Source organism: Haliotis rubra, unplaced genomic scaffold, assembly GCF_003918875.1.
Source record: "Haliotis rubra isolate DU_JTF1 unplaced genomic scaffold, ASM391887v1 Scf295, whole genome shotgun sequence".
Classification (NCBI taxonomy): Eukaryota; Metazoa; Mollusca; class Gastropoda; order Lepetellida; family Haliotidae; genus Haliotis; species Haliotis rubra.
The window spans coordinates 1186863-1201721 of NW_025766963.1; positions in this window are offsets into that span (position 1 = coordinate 1186863).

The window sequence follows — 14859 nt, forward strand, 5'->3', positions numbered from 1 at the left end:
GTACACGGATCCTGCAACCAGACAGGAGGTGAGGGACATCCTGGATCGGGCCAAGGCAGATCGACAACCGATGATGATCAGCCTGGTGATGTGGTACCTGTCTTGTGGGATAATTCAACTTGGTCATGCCCAAAGACCTTCAGTGGCATCCTGTATGAAGTTGGCTGACTTTGATAAGGCACGATCTGTTGCCAGCAGGTACCAGATTTCTTTCATGGACCACAAGACGTCCACGAGCTTCCTGGTCAGCATAACCTTGTGCAAAGAGGAGTACAACATGTTTGGGATTACCGCCGGGTTTGTAATGCAGACATGCCTGAAGATGTCCAGCCGAAAAGTCACCTTCTTCAGAAAAGTGGGGGTACCGGTGGAAAACATGTCCCTCGAAGTTGGCCCTCTTCCAGAGCTCAAGAGGTTTCTTTAAAACCAACGAGGGAAACAAACGTGAGGACATTTACAGCCACGGATGTTCCAAAAGCTTTTGAGACTGAGTGGCAAGGCAGCATCCCAATGATGCTGCAAACGTAAGATGGCCAGTGACTATCTTGCACATGGCCAAAACAGTAAGTAAATACTATGCTAAAAACACCCTTACAGGCTGCTAGTGAGTGTGCATTTGTAGAGGGTGTCATCAAGCAAGCAGCTAGTACATCAAACGTTGAGGAACCTGTCTCGGCGTCCATTCCAACAGCCACCCAGCCCAAGCCCCAGCCCCAGCCCCAGCCCCAGCCCCAGCCCAAGCCCAAGCCCCCAAACCCTGAAGGTAGGGGGAAAGGGAAAGGCAAAAGTAAAGGCAAACTCATCAAGCCCAAAAGGTAATAAATTAGGTTGATAGTGGAAGGTAGGGGGAAGGGAAAGGTAAAAGTAACAGGGAAACATGATCAAACCATAATCAACTATAGGATAGAAGTAATAGGATATAACCTGTAATTTCATAACCTAATGTCAGTTTTGACCCATTAGGTTTATACAACAGTAGTAAAGGGGTTCGCTGTTCGAACTTGCTGTTGTGGGAATGGTGCAGGAAAATGAAAATGGCACTCTTAAAAGAGCAACCTCCACGTGGTGAGTGCTGGTTAATACGAATAGCTCTTAAATGTTTCTTTGGGGAATTTCCGACGAGCTATAAATCACCATTGTGCAACTTATTTGATATATAGACGTACATGTATTTCGTAATATTTATCATTCATTTATATGACTATTTATGTATATATATTATATTTTTAAAAGGTCTCTTTTTTTCAGCTATAATGTCTATATCCATGGTTCGACTTAAATATATATAATGCATATGAAAGCCCTTTCAAATTCGTTTCTAACGATGTATTACCTTGCTTGTTTTTTCCCCGTGTCACCCCCACTATCAGCGGGGGTAATAAGTCCTATATCCGTTGTGCGATCCTTAATATCTATAATGCATATGGAAGCCCTTTCAAATTTGTTTCTAACAACGTATAACACATACATGTGCGACATTTCGCATCTGGTGTGCGTAGCTGACGCTATCAGCGCATGTTTCGTTTGGTAATTATTTCTATATCTGATGTTGGATCCTTGACATCTATAATATATTTGAAAGGCCTTTCCAGTGCGCTTCTAACGATGTATAACATGCACATTTGTGACGTTGTGCAAAGGTACTAGACTTGTCCGTGTATAATGGTAATTTCCGTGTCCCCTGCGCTATCGGCAGAAGATGATTTCTGTTCTAAATTCATTATGCATGGTTCGATTCTTAATATCTATAACGCATTTGAAAGGCCTTTCCAGTGCGCTTCTAACGATGTATAACATGCACATTTGTGACGTTGTGCAAAGGTACTAGACATGTCCGTGTATAATGGTAATTTCCGTGTCCCCTGCGCTATCGGCGGAAGATGATTTCTGTTCTAAATTCATGACGATGCAAAGGGCACGGCGATGTGAAAATTGCGAGTCTCAGCAGTGGCTCAGAGGCGACTTGGCAGTGGTTTTCTGGTGGAAACAGGACGAAATGCTGGTGTTGCATAGGAGTGAAGGGGCGACCCTTAGAGGAGAGGCGATGGTGTCGAAACGTTGGCTGGCGCAGGCAAACCAGTTCGAGTCTCGGTAGTGGCTCAGAGGCGACTTGGCAGTAAGCAAGCGCAAACGGTGGTGGTTTTCTGCTGGAAGCAGGACTAAAAGGGTCGCCTCTTAGAGGAGTGGCGAAACGTTGGCTGGCGCAGGCAAACCAGTTCGAGTCTCCGTAGTGGCTCAGAGGCGACTTGGCAGTAAGCAAGCGCAAACGGTGGTGATTTCTGCTGGAAGCAGGACAAAATACTGGTGTTGCATGGGAGTTGAGGGTCGCCCCTTAGAGGAGAGAGGATGGCGGCGAAACTGTAGCTGGCGCAGGCAAACCAGTTCGAGTCTCGGCAGTGGCTCAGAGGCGACTTGGCAGTAAGCAAGCGCAAACGGTGGTGGTTTTCTGCTGGAAGCAGGACGAAATGCTGGTGTTGCATAGGAGTGAAGGGGCGCCCCTTAGAGGAGAGGCGATGGCGGTGAAACGGTAGCTGGCGCAGGCAAACCAGTTTGAGTCTCGGCATGGGCTCAGAGGCGACTTGGCAGTAAGCAAGCGCAAACGGTGGTGGTTTTCTGCTGGAAGCAGGACGAAATGCTTGTGTTGCATAGGAGTGAAGGGGCGACCCTTAGAGGAGAGGCGATGGCGGCAAAACGGTAGCTGGCGCAGGCAAACCAGTTCGAGTCTCGGCAGTGGCTCAGAGCAACTTGGCAGTAAGCAAGCGCAAACGGTGGTGGTTTTCTGCTTGAGGCAGGACGAAATACTGGTGTTGCATGGGAGTTGAGGGGCGACCCTTAGAGGAGAGAGGATGGCAGCGAAACGGTAGCTGGCGCAGGCAAACCAGTTTGAGTCTCGGCAGTGGCTCAGAGGCGACTTGGCAGTAAGCAAGCGCAAATGGTGGTGGTTTTCTGCTGGAAGCAGGACGAAATGCTTGTGTTGCATAGGAGTGAAGGGGCGACCCTTAGAGGAGAGGCGATGGCGGCAAAATGGTAGCTGGCGCAGGCAAACCAGTTCGAGTCTCGGCAGTGGCTCAGAGGCGACTTGGCAGTAAGCAAGCGCAAACGGTGGTGGTTTTCTGCTGGAGGCAGGACGAAATACTGGTGTTGCATAGGAGTGAAGGGGCGACCCTTACAGGAGCGGCGAAATGGTAGCTGGCGCAGGCAAATCAGTTCGAGTCTCGGTAGTGGCTCAGAGGCAACTTGGCAGTAAGCAAGCGCAAACGGTGGTGGTTTTCTGCTGGAAGCAGGACGAAAAGGGTCGCCCCTTAGAGGAGAGGCGATGGTGGCAAAACGTTGGCTGGCGCAGGCAAACCAGTTCCAGTCTCGGCAGTGGCTCAGAGGCGACTTGGCAGTAAGCAAGCGCAAACGGTGGTGGTTTTCTGCTGGAAGCAGGACGAAATGCTGGTGTTGCATAGGAGTGAAGGGGCGACCCTTAGAGGAGAGGCGATGGCGGCGAAACGGTAGCTGGCGTAGGCAAACCAGTTCGAGTCTCGGCAGTGGCTCAGAGGCGACTTGGCAGTAAGCAATCGCAAACGGTGGTGGTTTTCTGCTGGAAGCAGGATGAAATTCTGGTGTTGCATAGGAGTGAAGGGGCGACCCTTAGAGGAGAGGCGAGTGTGGGAAAACGGTAGCTGGCGCAGGCAAACCAGTTTGAGTCTCGGCAGTGGCTCAGAGGCGACTTGGCGGTAACTGTGCATGATTTGCCGTGTCAAATCTTTGCAATTCCCTAAGGTGTGGCACATGGGAAAGGAGATGTCTATTGCTGTAGTGTCTACAGCTATGTATGTGAGGCACCGAATTGATGGGTAGACGTGAGGGCATGACATGCCAGTCAGACATCGACGTTTTCTGACGTTTGTTATGCATGTTGATGTAAAGTGTAGTATGTGTTGTTCATCACGTGTAGCAGCTCCACTGCCATTATCAACAGTACCTGAAGATATCACAGAGATCTGATCTACCACGACGACCTTCCTACGTAGACTCAACTGCGCCTTCACAGCAATCGGACTTTGAAATCAAAGTTGTATCCTTCCAGGTTTTATGTTTCGTATTATTTATTTGTGCTGACATGTTTGAATTATCTGTCCATTATGCAATTGTTTGGGTATAGAATTCGTGAGCTATGGTTATGCATGTGGGTATATGACTGTGATGCACAAATGCTTTGTCATTATCATGTTCGTCATACAAATGGGGAATGCAAAAATAAAAGTACAAGTTAACACTGTCTCTCTCTAAACTAACAGTAACCACAAACCGATATAACATAAAACTAGCGTGAAAAGGCAATAAGTCCTTCTCTCTCTAATCTAAAACGCTAACCCCAAACCAAAAAAAACATAAATTAAAACTAAAAGCCTACGGCCTTCTCTTTAAGCTAAATCACTAACCCAAACCGCAAAAACATAAACTTTAAAGCTAAAAAGCATTAATACAAAGAAGGTTAAAACGTAAAATAAACAATAACAACACGAAACAAAGAACTAATAATACCAGTATAATAAAGGGGAAAAAACATCGAGGTAAAGTCGGGCATGTGAAACTGAAATATAATCCTTGGCTCAAGTGATTTTCTACACTTGGATCAAGTTCTATGAATTGAGTCGGTCGGCCGAGGCATTGATAGTATTGTTTCCAGGTGAGGGGCACATGCTTTCAATGTCTACGAACTAGCCCGGATATTTGTCTTTAATTCCACCTGGTGTGATGGCGAACTCAATTTTGCTATGTTTGCACTTCGTTTGATGTTGTCTGGAAGGATGAATAAAACGTTTCATTGCTGCGCTTAGCCGTGGTATTGTCTTTAATTCCACCTGGTGTGATGGCGAACTCAATTTTGCTATGTTTGCACTTCGTTTGATGTTGTCTGGAAGGATGAATAAAATGTTTTCATTGCTGCGCTTAGCCGTGGTATTGTCTTTAATTGCCCCTGGTGTGATGGCGAACTCAATTTTGCTATGTTTGCACTTCGTTTGATGTTGTCTGGAAGGATGAATAAAACGTTTTCATTGCTGCGTTTAGCCTTGGTATTGTCTTTATTTCCATGTGGAGAGAAAACGGAGACACGGTTTTTGTGATATTTAATTCTTATTGTTTGTTACTAAAGGTCACCTTCACACAATTACATTCCTAAAGTAGCTTCATAGTGAGTTCTTACTCACAACATTGTCTTCAAATGAGCCTTGATGGGTTCGACGTTTGCAGAGGCACTTGTTTGGGTGGGACACACAAGCTTTGCTCTGATGTTTTGATTGTAATGCCTAATCCGAGAGTTTCTGAGTGAGGCATGGAAGCCAACCAAGTGGCGGGAATTACGACTGAAAGCACCAATCGTTGATCGGTTGTTTAATCGCATAAGTGAATGAGATGAGTGAGTCGTGTCAGGTTTAAGCTACCAACCGGCCTTAATCCATGAATGATTGACTCTGTGACCTCAATGCAGAGCTTAATACAAACACTTTTCAATGGCCCGGGCTATATATACCTAGCAGTCAGATACAAGCATCACGGCACTTGTGCTAACATTGTTTGACACAACTCATTGTTGAAGACTTCATTCAAGCCATGGCCTACACACTTTTTAAAGGTCCTGTTTCAAAGCCAGTCCACTTTGCCATCCTGGCACATAGCTTCGTGCGGCGACTTGATCAAGTCTGTCCCCCTCCACGTGGCATCATCACTTGCGTGCTTGGGATCGGAGGGGCGTCTGTCGCTCGGATGAAAGCAGTGGTGGATGCCCTTGATGCAGGTTTTCAGGGCATTGTTTTCTTTCAAGTTGGAGAGAACGACGTGTCGGCGTCAACTGATCCTCAGAACCTGGTTGAGGACTTGCTGGATCTTCTGGACTACCTTTGGTGGAAACGGCCGGGCTCCAGAGGAGTGATAGGAAGTCTGTTCCCGAGGGTAAAACCAAGGAACATGACGGTCTCTGCTTGAAGAGGATGTTGCGACGCCGTCTGGATGCCACCTTTTGGGACCACAGCCAGCACATGAGGATGGGACCTGCACTGTTAGGCAAGGATGGCGTCCACTTGACGTCAAAAGCCAATGCCCAGTTCTGGCTTTCCATTCGTAAGTGTATGTGTAGGTACGTTTAAACGCCCATGCCCTGTCCGGTAGATCATCATTTAATCATAATTCCAAAACTCAATAATTGTCGTTTCGGCCCATTGTGTTTATATACAGCAGTGGCAAAAGGGTTCCGTGTGTGAGACAATCAGTGCAAACGGGACGCACAGATCAGACCTGGGTGTTATCAAAGCTGAGCAGTTTTGACTCCTGTTACATGCACGGGGCTTAGCTTGGGGTGGCTTTAAGGGTGGGAAAACGTGACGACATCCGCACATGTCGCACATGACGTGAAAGCTAAGACACAGGGCTTTCGATCCATAGTAACAACAAAAACCTGTGGTCGATGTACGAAACATAACAAGCACCTGCAACGTGAAATACTGCCGTAAATCGGGTCAAATCGGGCTTAAAAGCGCCCTGGCTTCGAACCCGTTAAAGACAGGTCACTTCTGATGATATTACCAGTTGGCGCTGGGAACCAGCTTCACGTCGATGTGCAACATGTCAATGGGTTGTGTATATTTATCATCCACGCGACGTTTAAAAGATGCTCGCCGAGCAAGGCTCTTTTCTTGGTAAAAAGACATGTCTATATCAGATGGCCAAATGGACGTGGACGTCCAACCAGGTGCCCCACGTCGACCCCGTGACGATCCCAGGTGCTTCATGCACGTGGCAACATTTTCATATATGATATGCGTGCGCATATGTTTCTTTCTCCGGGGGCGAGACGATTAGTGCAAGCGGGATGCAGAGATCAAACCCCTTTTGATATGAAATCTGAGCTGTTTTGGCTCCCGTCACACGCATGGGGCTTAGCTTCGGGGGGCTTTAAGGGTGGGAAAACGTGACAACACCCGCACATGTCGCACATGAGGTGAAAGCTAAGACACGGGGCTTTCGATCCATAGTAACAACAAAAACCTGTGGTCGATGTACGAAACATAACAAGCACCTGCAACGTGAAATACTGCCGTAAATCGGGTCAAATCGGGCTTAAAAGCGCCCTGGCTTCGAACCCGTTAAAGACAGGTCACTTCTGATGATATTACCAGTTGGCGCTGGGAACCAGCTTCACGTCGATGTGCAACATGTCAATGGGTTGTGTATATTTATCATCCACGCGACGTTTAAAAGATGCTCGCCGAGCAAGGCTCTTTTCTTGGTAAAAAGACATGTCTATATCAGATGGCCAAATGGACGTGGACGTCCAACCAGGTGCCCCACGTCGACCCCGTGACGATCCCAGGTGCTTCATGCACGTGGCAACATTTTCATATATGATATGCGTGCGCATATGTTTCTTTCTCCGGGGGCGAGACGATTAGTGCAAGCGGGATGCAGAGATCAAACCCCTTTTGATATGAAATCTGAGCTGTTTTGGCTCCCGTCACACGCATGGGGCTTAGCTTCGGGGGGCTTTAAGGGTGGGAAAACGTGACAACACCGCACATGTCGCATTATGAGGTGAAAGCTAAGACACGGGGCTTTCGATCCATAGTAACAACAAAACCTGTGGTCGATGTACGTAAAACATAACGAGCACCTGCAACGTGAAATACTGCCGTAAATCGGGTCAAATCAGGCTTAAAAGCGCCCTGGCTTCGAACCCGTTAAAGACAGGTCACTTCTGATGATACTACCAGTTGGCGCTGGGAACCAGCTTCACGTCGATGTGCAACATGTCAATGGGTTGTGTATATTTATCATCCACGCGACGTTTAAAAGATGCTCGCCGAGCAAGGCTCTTTTCTTGGTAAAAAGACATGTCTATATCAGATGGCCAAATGGACGTGGACGTCCAACCAGGTGCCCCACGTCGACCCCGTGACGATCCCAGGTGCTTCATGCACGTGGCAACATTTTCATATATGATATGCGTGCGCATATGTTTCTTTCTCCGGGTGCGAGATGATTAGTGCAAGCGGGATGCAGAGATCAAACCCCTTTTGATATGAAATCTGAGCTGTTTTGGCTCCCGTCACATGCATGGGGCTTAGCTTCGGGAGGCTTTAAGGGTGGGAAAACGTGACAACACCCGCACGTGTCGCACATGAGGTGAAAGCTAAGACACGGGGCTTTCGATCCATAGTAACAACAAAACCCTGTGGTCGATGTACGAAACATAACAAGCACCTGCAGCGTGAAATACTGCCGTAAATCGGGTCAAATCGGGCTTAAAAGCGCCCCGGCTTCGAACCCGTTAAAGACAGGTCACTTCTGATGATACCACCAGTTGGCCCTGGGTACCAGCTTCACGTCGATGTGCAACATGTCAATGGGTTGTGTATAGTCGTCGTCCACGCGACGTTTAAACACCAACACCCACCGTTTCTGGCCCCTGATATAGGGCCGAAAACACGTTACACCATGGTATTTAAATTATGTAAATATATTTTATATTTCGGTTTCTAAGTAACTATTAAGTCTAAATTATTTACCAATGTGGACTGACATACATATATATTTTTATCATTCAGTAATGTGCACCATTACATAGAAAAGTTTTTTTATCAGTATTTGATTTTTCGAAGCGGTAATTAATAATGCATTACACTGGACACGTCAGTCATGTTTGTGCCTGTTCGGTCAATGCATTTATTAGAATTATTTCAAGGGGTTAGGTACGTTAGGGTTAGGCTTAGGGCTTAGGGTTTAGGGTTAGGGACCTAATCCAATATAGTAGGTACTTGTCCGGTGTAATACGGGAGTACCATTTGTTGTTTTTCCTTTTTGCATTTTAATACTGCCGGTTCGGTCAATGCATTCTATTTATTAGGATTATTTCAAGGGGTTAGGGTTATGGCTGAGGATTTAGGGTTAGGGTTAGGGACCTAATCCAATATAGTAGGTACATGTCCGGTGCGAGTACCATTTGTTGTTTTTCCATTTTGCATTTTAATACTTTTTTTTTCACACAAAAACGGGAAACCAAAAACGTCAAAAGTACGCATGATACGGTTTAATGTAGAAATTTTGGGCTAATGGAAATTGGCCTGGAATTTGCACTCAAGCCTCTTTCACACGCAACATATATTTTGTTGAGTAATGATTCAAAGGCTAACTCATCCTCGTGCTGTCACTAGACATGCTCATGTCTCTGTCGTTCCTTAGTGCGATCCACATTATCCTTACTGTGTTCCCTACATCACTTTTCTGTCACAAAATCACCGATTTATATAAAAGTGCCTCATTCATGCATGCACCGTGAAATCTACGTCTGACGCCTGACGTCAACAACCCTTTTCAGTTTGAGGCATATCGGCTCATTCCACGCCACACGTTATCTTGTAGATTACGGAATGGGACGAGTGTGCCAAATGGCATCGGATCCATTCGGCAATTGTCCATAGATTAAAATCACGAGACACCAAGTCTACCCGTAACCTTCGTAATTGTCCGTGACCTATTCGACGCTTTCCGTGACGTCACAGGAATGACTCGATAAATTTGCACATTGTGCAACAGTGTGGACGTAGCTCAGTCGGTTAGCTGTCGAGCTAACATTCCGAAGGTCGCGGGTTCGCGTCCGACGGGTTCTCACAAACTGGTTGCTTTTCTTAATAACACGTGACCTACGGCAGAGATCGTCCTCACGAGAAGTTGTGGTGCTGTGGTCTAAAGGTGCTCCATCACAGATGTAATTCAAATTAACATTGTTATCATTCAGAAGATATTTAACCCGAACGTAAACGGTCTTCAAACTGTTTATCCTTTGTTTTCCTGGTAACGCATGTCTTAACCCTTTGCATGCCAGAGGGACATATATGTCCTTCCTCTTCAACCCTCACTTTGAAGTAAAATAAAATTCCAGTTTTGAAATCTGTTTCTTGATTCCATTCACTATCATTTAGACAAAACAAAAGTGCTGAAAATGATGTATTACGAAATTGCAATACCCAGCGTTATTTGGTGTATGTTTTGAAATTTAAAACTCAGATAATTAATCTAGGGATTGCAAGTTAAAAAAACACATTAGTGCTCAATGATATCTGTTTTTCATCAAATCACCAATGGCAATTCTGAAACTTTGCCTTTAAACCTAGAATCGGTTAGGATGTTTTGGAAAATACGCAAACACGAACACTGAAGTGAGCTTTCTGCCATATTGGATAGTGTTTACAAAATCATGTTTTGTGCAAACACAAAACAACACATGGATAAACACAGTATTTTTAATATACTGAACCGCAAAAGAAACGCAAGTTGATGTAAAAATGTCAATATTTCTGAATCTATGGAACAAACAATCTTAACACTACGAAAAAACAACAGACAAGTGATTGTTGAAGAAATGAGTCGTGATCTCTGGTGAAAACAACACTCAAGTTTACAGTAAAAGCATATGTTATCACTTCACCCTCACACACCAAAAATGTCACGAAACAGTGTGTCAATCAGTAGCGCGTGTGACCACCATTGGCTGCAATGCAGGCAGCACAACGACGTCTCATCGAGTCAACAAGTGTCTGAAAGAAGGCTTGGGGAATTTGATTCCATTCCCTGACCAATCTGGCTTCCAAATCTCTAAGGTTTTGAGGTTGAGCAGCTGTCTGTATCCGTCTACCAATTTCATCCAACACATGCTCGATTGGTGCCATATCCGGGGACAGAGAGAGCCAGGGCAGTACAGCAATGTTGTTCCCTCTAAGGAAGTCCACAGAGACCCATGCAGTGTGAGGACGAGCATTGTCCTGCTGGAACGTCTGGAGCTTAGGTTGGGCCTGGAATAGCGGTACAACGTGGTTTTAACGTGGACCTGGTCTCTGTAGACTACAGCAGTCACACGTTGACGAAACACGTGTAAACGTGTTCTGTGGTGGTAGCTGAAGCCACCCCATACCATGAGACTCCCACCTCCCCAGCGGTCAGCTTCCACAACACAACAGTTGGCGTAACGCGTTCATTACGCCGTCTCCATACACGTAATCGGCCATCGGCGCGGGGACAAGTTGAATCTGGACTCATCAGAAAACAACACTTGTTGCCATTGTTGACGCCGCCAACGCTGGTGTTGTCACGCCCACTGTAAACGATTTTGGCAGTGGCGTTGCGTCAGAATCGGTCCGGCGTAAGGACGGCGACACATCTGATCCCTGCTGCCCTCAGACGACGAACGAACAGTGTCTGCAGAGATGTGACGTTGTGGCCCTTGAATGGTTGCAGCCGTCTGTGTTGCTTCGTTGCTGTTGCTGTCGGTTACGCAGATGAGTAACCCGGATGTGACGATCTTGCGCTGGCGTTGCTATCCTGGGACGCCCTGAACGTGGTCGGTCTCAACATTACCGGGTTTGACGATACCTTGTGGATAGTCTTGTGATTGTTGTCACGTGACATCTGAAGTGCCTGGCCACTGCAGTTGGTGTGGATCCGGTCTGCAACATTCCAACGGCGATTCCTCGTTGCTGTTCAGTTAGACGTGGCATGTTTTCTCCGCGTTGTCACAGTCAATTTTGTGTTCTATGGTGTTTTTTGATTGACCTGCCTTATAAAGCTTCAAATTGGAGTGAAATGCACGCATTTTTGTGTGAAACACAAAAACTTCATGCAAAAAACACGAAAAACATGAAAATGATTGCGTTTGGGCGATATGGTCAAGAATAAGCGGCAACAATGGCAAAACCATCTTCGAATGCTTGGTTCTATAATGGTATACTTTGTTGTCCTAAAAGGAATGCATTTGGAACGTATGTTTTGAAAATAGTTACTTGCGTTTCTTTTGCAGTTCAGTATATGTAAACATTAGGTTTAATATATATACATTTGGCACAACTTGGGAGCTGATTGATATGATAAGGGCATGACCGAGAGCTAGGTTGTGTCCTGGGGCTGCTGCAGACAGTGCGAGGTATTTTTTGTCGAGTCTGTGGATATTAAGAAGTTTTCGAGTTGTGCTCCGGAAACGAAACCCACCCCTTCCCTTTTGAGAATAAGTCTGAATCGTTTCCATGGAAACCGAGAAAATAATAATCACAAAAATCTGCAAATAGCAAAAGGCACAACTTTGGGATCTGCCTCACATATCTGCCAAGTTTTGCTGAAAGATATCAAGAAGTTTTCCAGTTGTGCTCCGGAAACGAAGCCCACCCCCCTTTAAGACTAAGACCAAAATGTTTCCATGGAAACCGAGAAAAATAAAAATGACAAAAATCTGTAAATAGCAAAAGGCACCACCTTAGGTTCTGTTTAATATATCTACCAATTTTTGTTGAAAAATATTGAATGGTTTTTGAGTTATGCTCTAGAAACAAAATGATTACGGACGGACAGATGGACGAGGCGTCGACTATATCCCCCTGCATTACATGCCGGGGGGATAAAAAAGAACAAAAGAAAGAAATACATATGTGAATGAATGAAAGAATAAATGATACACCACGCCTCCCCAAACATTTTATAGAACACAAAACTATCACTAGAACACACATCAGAGTTGTGTTTGTCGCGCTTAATTTGTACACTTCACATCAAGAATTATTGTATGCAATAATTACTACATAATACACATTCTACTGTGTTTCTCCACATACTGTAGACGGAAACTAGCCCCGATGTGACATGACAGGTTCCAGAAGTTTTTGTGTAATGAGGTGACATATCTATGTGATGAGGTCAGTACAAGATCACACACACCTACATAATGAGGTCATACTTCTAGATGATTCCTTACTTCTGCACAATGAGGTCATTGAGGTTTTTAATTAGGTCACCCAGTTGCATCCTTATAAAAACAAAATGGCTGTCTTTTTTCCCCGCTCAATGCCCCCCAAAACAACACTCATATGCCCATGCACTCCATTTATAAGGACGTCTGAGGTGACTCAGGGGAGCATGCAGCACACACCACTACCTGCTCACGTGACCATCTCTCCTAAGTCATCCTAGTTCTTGGAGCAACGTAAATAATCTGAGTAGTGGGGAGGCCTGGTGGGCATCTATTGTGTGAGATAGGATAAGTATTTAAATATACAATTTATTAGTTACAATTTCCAAATTTTGAAACTTATCCTATCTCACGTCTTGTTCTTATCTCACGGTCGGACGGCGGGCACAGATTACCCTAGTCAAGACAGTGCGAACAGCTGACGCTGTGTAGCCTGAAGTCAACCATAGATAGTGTTACACAAAGAGGGGGGCTTTCCAGAAACTCACAACTCCTATGCTTGTGATGGGCTCTCCAGAACCCCATAGTCTACTGAGCACAACGATTCCCAAGGAGATGGGCGCTCCCGAGCAAAGTGGTGTTCGACCGCAACCTTTGAGATGACAGGACACAACTTTGTAGAGCAAAGCTCAGCTAGTCACGATTTACAGAAGGCCCCAGTGAAGTAAAGCCTTTTAACCTTAATCTGGCCCACCCATGCTTCGAGACCGTCCCCACAGACACCATCTCTAAGAGATGAAGGGAAAACAACAAAGCTCACTATTTAAATGTTCAGTTCTGAACGACATCGAATGACCCTCACTTTTAACAACAGCGTAGTCGAAGATGTGTCCAGCAACCTAGGAGCAGAACACAACAAAATCAGTTGGAATTTAGGAAGGACCCACTTCACTGACGTAATTGCTCTGAAGAGGAGAGGTCAGTAAGTGGGAATGGTGATCCCCTCTGCGTCGGGATACATGACTGTGCCTTGAAGTCTATGATGAAGCCATGCTCTGTGGCTGTACCCCAAAACCCATGAGTAAAAGAGAACAAAAGACACAGACTTTTATTCAATAATTACAAGGAAGCAATTAACCATACCTGGTAAAATTCCCTTCATCTGCATTGACAAGCAGATGATAGCGCCAAGGGTCCAAACTGCTGAAGTCCTTTAGCTATGAGAGTCTTCTGAAGATGTGCCAAACATGCAGATTTAGAGTCTATGGAGATCCATGGCAACGATCCGAGTGAGGATGAAGCTGATTGGGTAGAGGTACTGGGTTTGGCTCCACAAACCAACTTCTCACTGGCCAATAAGGTGCAACCAAAACCAGAGATATCTTCCTGGTGGTCGACAGTTTCTGGATTACCCTTGGACTGACTGACTGAGTTTAGTTTTACGCCGCTTTTAGCAATATTCCAGCAATATCACGGCGAGGGACACCAGAAATGGGCTTAACACATTGTGCCCATGTGGGGAATCGAACCCGGGCCTTTGGCGTGATGAGCCAACGCTTTAACCACTAGGCTACCCCACCGCCCCTATTACCCTTGGAAGAAGGAAACGAGTAAATATTGAGGCCTTCCCATGATATTGTTAGTGCATCTAGATCCCACACTAGGTCGTCCGGGATGGGGACACAAACCTTGGAAGTTTGTGATTGAACCTGGTCATGAACAAATCCACCTGTGGTCTGGTGATCAGGTAAATCATCGACCGGAATACCTGGGGAAGTAACTTCCACTTCGGAGACGGACGCTAGGTTGGGACAGGGTGTCGGCGATGACGTTCTTGACTCCGGGAACATGTCTGGCTCGTGCTACGTGTCCTCTGTAAGTCCAGGGAGACTATATAATGTTGTAGATTATCCCTGGTAAGTCAGAGCCTGTGCCGAGGTGAGGAGACACAACAGCTCCTGCCAATGACAACGCCATTGGAATCCAATGCTGTATTTTGAGCCAACTGTCTTGGGGCACAAAAATCATCCCCAGACGGGTGTTGAACACCACACTGATGAACTGTTGCCTCTAGGTCAGTGTTAACTCCGATTTCCTTCCTTAACTGCCAAAGCAGTAGGGCTGTGCAAAATAACCGGTTTACC